The sequence below is a fragment of the Apodemus sylvaticus genome, chromosome 4, assembly GCF_947179515.1.
Source record: "Apodemus sylvaticus chromosome 4, mApoSyl1.1, whole genome shotgun sequence".
Lineage (NCBI taxonomy): Eukaryota > Metazoa > Chordata > Mammalia > Rodentia > Muridae > Apodemus > Apodemus sylvaticus.
The window spans coordinates 108,480,824-108,492,812 of record NC_067475.1 but is presented as its reverse complement, the minus strand read 5'-3'; positions in this window follow the sequence as shown (position 1 = coordinate 108,492,812).

Sequence of the window (11,989 nt, the reverse complement as noted above, 5' to 3'; positions counted from 1 at the left end):
TTACTCTAGTGAGAACTTTGAGTACCATATTGAATAGATAGGGAAAGATTGGGCAGCTTTGTCTTATCTCTGTTTTTAGTGGCATTGCTTCAAACATTTCTCTCTTTAACTTGATATTGGCTGTTGGACCATTTTGTTCAAGTCCTTCCTTCACCTGTTTGATCATGTTTTCCTGTATTTCCTTAAGGGATTTGTTCTTTTTCAAGGGCTTCTACCTGTTTTCTTGTGTCTTCCTTTATCTCCTCTCCCCCTTTATTTCTTTAAGGGAGTTATATCTTCTGTAAAGGCCTCTATCATCTTCATGAGATGGGATTTCAGGTCAGAATTTTGCTCCTCAGATGCTGTATAGACAGGGATTGCTGTGTAAGGACAACTGGGTTCTGATTGTGTCAATTTACATTTGCTTCTGCTTCATATGCTTCCCTTTTGCCATCTGGTTATCTCTGAACTGGCCTAGGAGTGGAGCAGACCTATTTGGAGACAAGTAGAACAGTGTAACCTGTGTTAGATCAAGTCTCTTGGGAGGTAGGCAATTCTTTCTCTGGTTAGGGCAGGCCTCCTCTGGTTCTTGATAGAGCAAGTTTCCAGTGTCCCCGTGTCTCTGGTTAGGGCAGACTTCCTGGGAAACAGGCTGGTTTTGGGGGTTCTGGGGTAGGCACATTGATTTGCCAAGGGTTCAGGTGGAGGTGCAGGCTGGATGGATGATTGGGCTTAGGCATTTAGGAATAGATGCCACATCTGCTGGGCTCTGTGGGAGTCCCAGATGGCATGGGTATTGGAGTGTGAATCTGATAACTATGAACTTGGTTATGGTGGGCTTCCTATATAACAGGTAGGCTGTGGGGGAGGTGGGGTGAGGTATAAATCCATACTGGAAGGACAATGGGGCTCAGGCAGAGCAGGATAGATGTGTGTGGGAAGGGAAACTTATCTATATTGTACAGGAGTTTGATGGAGGTTGAGGAGAGGCAGTAGGAAATAGAGGTCCTCCTGGGATAGTAGACTGCTCACAGCAGCTTGGCTTGGCCCAGAGGGTTTAGCCCATAGGGAAGATGGGTAGGAGAAGTGAAACTTACCTGTATGGTTCAGGAGTCTGATGAAGGAGATGTATCAGGAGAATGGAGGTGTGTGGGAGACCAAACTGTGGGAAACCAGACTTTCAACAGCTCTCACCTTGAGAGTCCACGGACCTTACAGTTTACAGCTGAACCACCCCCTTCTTCACACAAGGCTGATCAACTGGTTCTTATCTTGGCCCAACAACTGGGGTTGTCTAGGCAGAACCAGCATTCCAGAAAAGCTGCTGGATGCCACAGCCAGCATTTGCCCCAGATGACCTTTCCTCTTTCTGTGCCTTTAGCATTCCCCCTCAGCCCCTCCCTACTTCTTCTTACAGTCTGTTCAAAACCAGATATTTTGCTTTTCATTAAAGAGGCTTTGACAAAACACCCCTTTTTGCTTGGCCTCGCTTTTCTTTTCTTTCTTTTCTTCGATATATTTTTTATTTACATTTCAAATGATTTCCCCTTTTCTAGCACCCCCCCCCACTCCCCGAAAGACCTGCAAGCCCCCTTCTCTCCCACTGTCCTCCCACCCACCCCTTCCCACTTCCCCATTCTGGTTTTGCCAAATACTGCTTCACTGAGTCTTTCCAGAACAGGGGGCCACTCTTCCTTTCTTCTTGTACCTCATTTGATGTGTGGATTATGTTTTGGGTATTCCAGTTTTCTAGGTTAATATCCACTTATTAGTGAGTGCATACCATGATTCACCTTTTGAGTCAGGCTTACCTCACGTAGTATGATGTTCTCTAGCTCCATCCATTTGCCTAAGAATTTCATGAATTCATTGTTTCTAATGGCTGAATAGTACTCCATTGTGTAGATATACCACATTTTTTGTATCCACTCTTCTGTTGAGGGATACCTGGGTTCTTTCCAGCGTCTGGCAATTATAAATAGGGCTGCTATGAACATAGTAGAGCATGTATCCTTATTACATGGTGGGGAATCCTCTGGGTATATGCCTAGGAGTGGTATAGCAGAATCTTCTGGAAGTGAGGTGCCCAGTTTTCGGAGGAACCGCCAGACTGATTTCCAGAGTGGTTGTACCAATTTGCAACCCCACCAGCAGTGGAGGAGTGTTCCTCTTTCTCCACACCCCCTCCAACACCTGCTGTCTCCTGAATTTTTAATCTTAGCCATTCTGACTGGTGTAAGGTGAAATCTCAGGGTTGTTTAGATTTGCATTTCCCTAATGACTAATGAAGTTGAGCATTTTTTAAGATGCTTCTCTGCCATCCGAAGTTCTTCGGTTGAGAATTCTTTGTTTAACTCTGTACCCCATTTTTTAATAGGGTTGTTTGGTTTTCTGGAGTCTAACTTCTTGCGTTCTTTATATATATTGGATATTAGCCCTCTATCTGATGTAGGATTGGTGAAGATCCTTTCCCAATTTGTAGGTTGCCGATTTGTCCTCTTGATGGTGTCCTTTGCCTTACAGAAACTTTGTAATTTTATGAGGTCCCATTTGTCAATTCTTGATCTTAGAGCATATGCTATTGGTGTTCTGTCCAGAAACTTTCTGCCTGTACCGATGTCCTCAAGGGTCTTCCCCAGTTTCGTTTCTATTAGCTTCAGAGTGTCTGGCTTTATGTGGAGGTCCTTGGTCCATTTGGATTTGAGCTTAGTACAAGGAGACAAGGATGGATCAATTCCCATTCTTCTGCATGCTGACCTCCAGTTGAACCAGCACCATTTGTTGAAAAGGCTATCTTTTTTCCATTGGATGTTTTCAGCCTCTTTGTCAAGGATCAAGTGGCCATGGGTGTGTGCGTTCATTTCTGGATCTTCAATCCTATTCCATTGATCCTCCTGCCTGTCACTGTACCAATACCATGCAGTTTTTAACACTATTGCTCTGTAGTATTGCTTGAGGTCAGGGATACTGATTCCCCCAGACTTTCTTTTGTTGCTGAGAATAGTGTTAGCTATCCTGGGTTTTTTTTATTATTCCAGATGAATTTGAGAATTGCTCTTTCTAACTCTGTGAAGAATTGAGTTGGGATTTTAATGGGTATTGCATTGAATCTGTATATTGCTTTTGGCAAAATGGCCATTTTAACTATATTGATTCTACCAATCCATGAGCATGGGAGATTTTCTCATTTCTTGAGGTCTTCTTCCATTTCCTTCTTCAGAGTCTTGAAGTTCTTGTCATACAGAACTTTCACATGTTTGGTAAGAGTCACCCCAAGATACTTTATACTGTTTGTGGCTATTGTGAAGGGGGTCATTTCCCTAATTTATTTCTCAGCCTGCTTATCCTTTGATTATAGGAAGGCCACTGATTTGCTTGAGTTTATTTTATAACCTGCCACTTTGCTGAAGTTGTTTATCAGCTGTAGGAGTTCTCTAGTGGAGTTTTTTGGGTCACTTAGGTAGACTATCATGTCGTCTGCAAATAATGATAGTTTGACTTCTTCCTTTCCAGTTTGTATCCCTTTGACCTCCTTATGTTGTCGAATTGCCCGAGCTAGTACCTCAAGTACAATATTGAAAAGATAAGGAGAAAGGGGGCAGCCCTGTCTAGTCCCTGTTTTTAGTGGGATTGCTTCAAGTTTCTCTCCATTTAGTTTGATGCTGGCTACCGGTTTGCTGTATATTGCTTTTACTATGTTTAGGTATGGGCCTTGAATTCCTGGTCTTTCCAAGACTTTAAGCATGAAAGGATGCTGAATTTTGTCAAATGCTTTTTCAGCATCCAATGAAATGACCATGTGAGTTTTTATTTTGAGTTTGTTTATGTAGTGGATTGCATTGATGGATTTCCGTATATTGAACCAACCCTGCATTCCCGAGATAAAGCCTACTTGATCATGGTGGATGATCATTTTGATGTGTTCTTGGATTCGGTTGGCAAGAATTTTATTGAGTATTTTTGCATCAATGTTCATAAGGGAAATTGGTCTGAAGTTCTCTTTCTTTATTGGATCTTTTTTTTTATTTTTTATTTTTTTTAATTACATTGCAAATGATTTCCCCTTTTCTGGGTCCCCCACTCCCCGAAATTCCCGCAAGCCCCCTTCTCTCCCCCTGTCCTCCCACCCACCCCTTCCCACTTCCCCCGTTCTGGTTTTGCCAAATGCTGCTTCACTGAGTCTTTCTGGAACAAGGGGCCACTCTTCCTTTCTTCTTGTACCTCATTTGATGTGTGGATTTTGTTTTGGGTATTCCAGTTTTCTAGGTTAATATCCACTTATTAGTGAGTGCATACAATGATTCACCTTTTGAGTCAGGGTTACCTCACTTAGTATGATGTTCTCTAGCTCCAACCATTTGCCTAAGAATTTCATGAATTCATTGTTTCTTTTTTTTGTTTGTTTGTTTGTTTTTGTTTTTTTTGTTTTTTTTAAATTCACAAGCAATTTATTTTTTTATTTGATATAATTTATTTACATTTCAAATGATTTCCCCTTTTCTAGCCCCCCAGTCCCCGAAAGTCCCATAAGCCCCCTTCTCTTCCCCTGTCCTCCCACCTACCCCTTCCCACTTCCCCGTTCTGGTTTTGTCGAATACTGCTTCACTGAGTCTTTCCAGAACCAGGGGCCACTCCACCTTTCTTCTTGTATCTCATTTGATGTGTGGATTATGTTTTGGGTATTCCAGTTTTCTAGGTTAATATCCACTTATTAGTGAGTGCATACCATGATTCACCTTTTGAGTCTGGGTTACCTCACTTAGTATGATGTTCTCTAGCTCCATCCATTTGCCTAAGAATTTCATGAATTCATTGTTTCTAATGGCTGAATAGTACTCTATTGTGTAGATATACCACATTTTTTGCATCCACTCTTCTGTTGAGGGATACCTGGGTTCTTTCCAGCATCTGGCAATTATAAATAGGGCTGCTATGAACATAGTAGAGCATGTATCCTTATTACATGGTGGGGAATCCTCTGGGTATATGCCCAGGAGTGGTATAGCAGGATCTTCTGGAAGTGAGGTGCCCAGTTTTCGGAGGAACCGCCAGACTGATTTCCAGAGTGGTTGTACCAATTTACAACCCCACCAGCAGTGGAGGAGTGTTCCTCTTTCTCCACATCCTCTCCAACACCTGCTGTCTCCTGAATTTTTAATCTTAGCCATTCTGACTGGTGTAAGATGAAATCTCAGGGTTGTTTTGATTTGCATTTCCCTAATGACTAATGAAGTTGAGCATTTTTTAAGATGCTTCTTCGCCATCCGGAGTTCTTCAGGTGAGAATTCTTTGTTTAACTCTGTACCCCATTTTTTAATAGGGTTGTTTGGTTTTCTGGAGTCTAACTTCTTGAGTTCTTTATATATATTGTATATTAGCCCTCTATCTGATGTAGGATTGGTGAAGTTTTTTTCCCAATTTGTTGGTTGCCGATTTGTCCTCTTGATGGTGTCCTTTGCCTTACAGAAACTTTGTAATTTTATGAGGTCCCATTTGTCAATTCTTGCTCTTAGAGCATACGCTATTGGTGTTCTGTTCAGAAACTTCCTCCCTGTACCGATGTCCTCAAGGGTCTTCCCCAATTTCTTTTCTATTAGCTTCAGAGTGTCTGGCTTTATGTGGAGGTCCTTGATCCATTTGGATTTGAGCTTAGTACAAGGAGACAAGAATGGATCAATTCGCATTCTTCTGCATGCTGCCCTCCAGTTGTACCAGCACCATTTGTTGAAAAGGCTATCTTTTTTCCATTGGATGTTTTCAGCCTCTTTGTCGAGGATCAAGTGGCCATAGGTGTGTCGGTTCATTTCTGGATCTTCAATCCTGTTCCATTGATCCTCCTGCCTGTCACTGTACCAATACCATCCAGTTTTTAACACTATTGCTCTGTAGTATTGCTTGAGGTCAGGGATACTGATTCCCCCAGATTTTCTTTTGTTGCTGAGAATAGTTTTAGCTATCCTGGGTTTTTTGTTGTTCCAGATGAATTTGATAATTGCTCTTTCTAACTCTGTGAAGAATTGAGTTGGGATTTTGATGGGTATTGCATTGAATCTGTATATTGCTTTTGCCAAAATGGCCATTTTAACTTCTTTATTGGATCTTTGTGTGGTTTTGGTATCAGCGTAATTGTGGCTTCGTAGAAGGAATTGGGTAGTGTTCCTTCTGTTTCTGTTTTGTGGAATAGTTTGAAGAGTATTGGTGTTATCTCTTCTTTGAAGGTCTGATAGAATCCTGCACTGAAACCATCTGGTCCTGTGCTCTTTTTGGTTGGAAGACTTTCTATGACTCCTTCTATTTCTTTAGGTATTATGGGACTGTTTAGATGATCTATTTGGTCCTGATTTCATTTTGGTATTTGGTATCTGTCAAGGAAATTGTCCATTTCTTCCAGATTCTCCAGTTGTGTTGAGTATAGGCTCTTGTAGTAGGATCTGATGATTTTTTTGGATTTCCTCAGTTTCCGTTGTTATATCTCCCTTTTCATTTCTAAGTTTGTTAATTTGGATACTTTCTCTGTGCCCTTTGGTCAGTCTGGCTAAGGGTTTATCTATCTTGTTGATTTTCTCAAAGAACCAGCTCCTGGTTTTGTTGATTCTTTGTATGGTTCTCTTTGTTTCTACTTGATTGATTTTGGCCCTGAGTTTGATGATTTCCTGACTTCTACTCCTCCTGGGTGAAATAGCTTCTTTTTGTTCCAGGGCTTTCAGGTGTGTCATTAAGCTGGTAATGTATGCTCTCTCCATTTTCTTTTTGGAGGCACTCAGGGCTATGAGTTTTCCTCTTAGCACTGCTTTCATTGTGTCCCATAGATTTGGGTATGTTGTGTCTTCATTTTCATTGTGTTCTAAAAAGTCTTTTATTTCTTTCTTTATTTCTTCCTTGACCAAGGTATCATTGAGTAGAATATTGTTCAGTTTTCATGTGTATGTGGGTTTTCTGTTGTTTTTGTTGCTATTGAAGACCACTTTTACTCCATAGTGATCTGATAGGAGGCATGGGATTAGTTCGATCTTCTTATATTTGTTGAGGTCTGTCTTGTGACCAATTATATGGTCGATTTTGGAGATGGTGCCATGAGGTGCTGAGAAAAAGGTCTATTCTTTTGCTTTAGGATAAAATGTTCTATATATATCTGTTATATCTAATTGGTCCAAAGCTTCAATTAGTGTCATTGTGTCCCTGCTTAGTTTCTGTTTTCCTGATCGGTCCATTGAGGAACGTGCAGTGTTGACGTCACCCACAATTATTGTGTTAGGTGCAATGTGTGCTTTGAGCTTTAATAAAGTTTCTTTTACGAAAGAGGGTGCCCTTGCATTTGGAGCATAGATGTTCAGGATTGAGAGTTCTTCTTGTAGTATTTTTCCTTTGACCAGCAAGAAGTGTCCCTCAGAGTCTCTTTTGATGACTTTGGGTTGAAAGTCAATTTTATCTGATATTAAAATGGCTACTCCAGCTTGTTTCCTGAGACCATTTGCTTGTAAAATTGTCTTCCAGCCATTTGCTCTAAAGTAGTGTTTGTCTTTGACCCCTAGGTGTGTTTCCTGTAAGCAGCAAAATGTAGGGTCCTGTTTACATATCCAGTCAGTTAGTCTATGTCTTTTTATTGGGGCATTGAGTCCATTGATGTTAAGAGATATTAAGGAATAGTGATTGTTACTTCCTGTCATTTTTGACGTTATTTTTTAAATTTGATTGGTTAACTTCATTTGGGTTTGATGAAAGGTTACTATCTTGCTTTTTCCAGGGTGATGTTTCCCTCCTTGTATTGGTGTTTTCCTCCTATTATCCTTTGTAGGGCTGGGTTTGTGGATAGATATTGGGTAAACTTGGTTTTGTCATGAAATATCTTAGTTTCTCCATCTACGGTGATTGAGAGTTTTGCTGGATATAGTAGTTTTGGCTGCCATTTGTGTTCTCTTAGAGTCTGTATGAGATCTGCCCAGCATCTTCTAGCCTTCATAGTCGCAGGTGAAAAGTCTGCTGTGACTCTAATAGGTCTTCCTTTATATGTTACTTGGCCTTTTTCTCTTTCTGCCTTTAATATTCTTTCTTTGTTTAATACATTTGGTGTTTTGATTATTATGTGACGGAAAGTGTTTCTGTTCTGGTCCAGTCTGTTTGGAGTTCTGTAGGCTTCTTGTATATTCATGGGCATCTCTCTCTTTAGGTTAGGGAAGTTTTCTTCCATAATTTTATTGAAGATATTTGCTGGCCCTTTAAGTTGTAAATCTTCACTCTCATCTATGCCTATAATCCTTAGGTTTGGTCTTCTCATTGTGTCCTGGATTTCCTGGATATTTTGGGTTACAAGCTTTTTGCATTTTGCATTTTCTTTAACTGTTGAGTCCATGGTTTCTATGGTATCTTCAGCATCTGAGATTCTTTCTTCTATGTCTTGTATTCTGTTGTTGATATTTGCATCTATGTCCCCTGATTTCTTCCCAAGGCTTTCTATCTCCAACGTTGTCTCCCATTGAGTTTTCTTAGTTGTTTCTACTTCTGATTTTAGATCCTGGATGGTTTTGCTTAGCTACTTCATTTGCTTGTTTGTGCTTTCCTGTAATTCTTTAAGAGATTTTTGTGTTTCCTCTTTCATGACCTCAGCCTGTTGACCAAAGTTCTCCTGTATTTCTTTAAGTGTTTTTTGCGTTTCCTCATTATTGGCTTTTGTATTCTCCTGGATTTCTTTCAATGATTTTTGTGTTTCCCTTGCAAGGGCTTCTAACTTTTGATCCATTTTCTCCTGAATTTCTTTAAGTATGTCCTTCATGTGTTCCTGTACCAGCATCATGACCAGTGCTTTTAAATCCAAATCTTGCTTTACTGGTGTGATGGGGTATCCAGGACATGCTGGTAAAGGAGAATTGGGTTCAGATGTTGCCATATTGCCTTGATTTTTGTTAGTGACGTTCCTGCGTTTGCCTTTTGCCATCTAGTTCCCACTGGTGTTAGTTGGTCTTGTCAATGCTGTACTCACCAGTGCAAGCTGCCCTTTCCCAGTTGGCCTCTGGTGCACAGCTTACCTCCTGCACTGCCTGGAGACAGGGTGCTGTTGCCCAGGCTGTTCAAATCCCGAAGCAGGCACCTGAAGGCTCCTGCTGGGGTCCTCTGGATTCACAGGAGCACAGGACTTCTCCCCGCTGGCTGCCCGGAAGCCTCTCTTGCCTCTTGCAGGACCTGGAGATGTGGTGTTGCCGCCCAGGCTGATCTGGATCCCGAAGCGGAGAGGTCTGAGGGCTCCCGCCAGAGGCCTCTGGACTGGAGCCTAAGCTCTGTGCCACAGGAGCAAGCTGTACTGTGAGCTCCCAGACTGCCTCTGGGTGCACACCAGGTCTCCTGCACTTCCTGGAGACTGAGTGCTGTGGCCCAGGCTGTTCAGATCCCAAAGCAGGCACCTGAAGGCCCCTGCTGGGGCGTGCTGGATTCACCAGAGTACACTGACTTCTCCCTGCTGGCCACCTGGAAGCCCCTCTTTCCTCTTGCATGACCTGGAGATGTCTCCGTTGCTCTTTAACACAAAGGAAAGATCCTTATTTCTGAAGACCTCACATACTGGAGACATAGGACATAGAGAAATCTAGCTGTTACCAACCTGGACGATTAATTCTAACTGGCTATATGTCCTGTTTCTGTAAGGTTATATGATGCTACCAAAGGAGAACTGTCATCAATTGTGTTATCAAATTTGGACCCTGCATTCTACAATAATGATTGTCCAGGCAAGATTGGTAATCTATTGGTGTAATAGTGGCTTGAATGTTGTGGAGGTAACTATTCACCAAAGGTCCTCGAAATAGAGTTCATGCCTCGTATTATTAATTGTGAAAAACAAACACACACAAAACAAAATACCAAATCAAGAACAAAATCTATGGCTGGATAAGAGAATCTAATACATTATCCTGCTAAGTTAACATACTAATAAAACGTCCTCTAAGTTCCTATTTTTATAGCCATAGTTTAGTGTATCTTTCAGCTACCATCAGATAAATCTCTTTTGCAGTAAATGGTGATTAATAAGAGATTCAGAACTGGTCAATATGCATTAAATAAGAGATGCTCAGCTTTAATAACATATCATATAATCTTCGTCCAAGATTCATGGATCATCATGGAGGAGGGATGATTTAAGTTGCAGGAGTCTAGGTAAGCAGTGAAATATATTTTTGCTGAATATGGCTAGGTCATTACACACAAGTACTCACAGTGGCTATGGCTGCATGCATTAGACTTGAATAAGTTCAAGTTTTCTAAAGTGTCAGCATGGTTAGGGTAGGGGCTTGTGAAATATGACCACTATCTGAGAAGAATTAATAATTGATGTCTGCTGGTGGAGACAGAGCAATTTTTATTAAGTGATGTGGAACCTGAGAGACTACTCATGTCCCAGCATAGTGTACTAAGTTATTGTGCATATCGACCACACTGCATGGACCCAGTATATGTAAGAAAGAGAAGACCCATGAAAATATAAGGATGAGGTTCTGAGGGCTATTAGTGGAGTAAATTGAGGGGATAATTTAATATGAACAAATTATATGCATATATAAAATATCATATAAAGAGATACTGAATTATATTACTGTTATCTTGAACAAGGAGAAAACTGAATATGTAAAGAAATGTTGAATATGGCATGACTCAGCAGCATAGGACTTGGGCATACTGATTCATTAGGGTAAATTAGCCTAACTTCTATCAAAAATATATAATATCTAGATCTACAATGGATCACTAAATATCAGGTGCTTTATGAAGAGGTAGATTATCGACTGGGAGTACCAGTAAGTCAGAGGTGTACTTCCTCCAGGAAATAGTCACCTCCTAAAGTTTCATAATTTACACAAAGAGCAACACAAATATACGAACACATGAAGGCCAATTTTCCTTCAAACTACCATAGCAAGTGCATGCACTATGGGTGAAAAGTATAGTAGAAATAATAATAATTGAAGAGATAGAGAAACAGATGAACAATCTTAAAATAAAATGAGCTATATAAAAATACAAAGAAATCATTAAGAGAGATAAATGCAAGAGCACAGTTTTTTAGGCTTACACTCTCCCACCAATTCCTGCTACCTCTCATGGCTTCCTCGTATGGATGGACATATGATCAGACAGCGTCAACCCCCTGCCTACACACCATCATTCTCTCTACTTATCTGAAACATAAAATTAAAACAACCCCCTTTTCTTCACTAAGTTGGTTTTGAGTGCAATGTTTTATCACAGTTACAGAAAAGCAACTGATAAAAATATTGGCACCAGAGGTGGGATGTTGCCGCGAGGAACTTGATCATGTTGGAATTAAAAGGTATGTGGAAGGATTTGGGACTTTGGGCTAGACAAGCAATTGAATGCTTTAAGCAGAGCTTAATGGAGATTTCGATTAAGAGTGTGGAAGGCAATTTTGCTGAAATCAATGTGCATAGTAGAAATCTTGTTCATAAAGTCTCAGCAGGAACCAGAGACGATATCAACCACTGGGCTAAATGCCATTTATGTGATATTTTGGCCAAGAATCTAGCTGTATTCTTCTAATGTCCCAAGAATTGTTTTATGAGACTAAATTAAAAGCCATTATACTGATTTATTTTCCAGAGGCAGTTTCAATATTTAGCATACTGTTGAGCCTGTAGGCTGGTTATTACTGGCCAGTATTTCAATGTATACTCTTATGTAAGTATACATTGAAAAGGAGCAGCAAGGATGGGAAGAATTGATATATGCAGCTTAGAGCAGAAAAGGGCATCAGGACACTATGAGTTCAGTCAATTGTGTACTGAAGGGGGAGGGGTGGTGTGATTGTTCAAGAGATTAGAACCATCAAAGAAAAACACCCTGCATTGCTGTGGAGTAAAAGAAAAGTGCCCAAGAGTGAGACTCCACCAAGAAAGAGAAAATAAGGACTTTTTTTTCCAAAGAATAATTGCCTAGAAAAATTTTCATCAGCTTCAATGTACAGAACCTGCTGTAACTCTGGTCCAAGAATAGCAGGATCAAACAG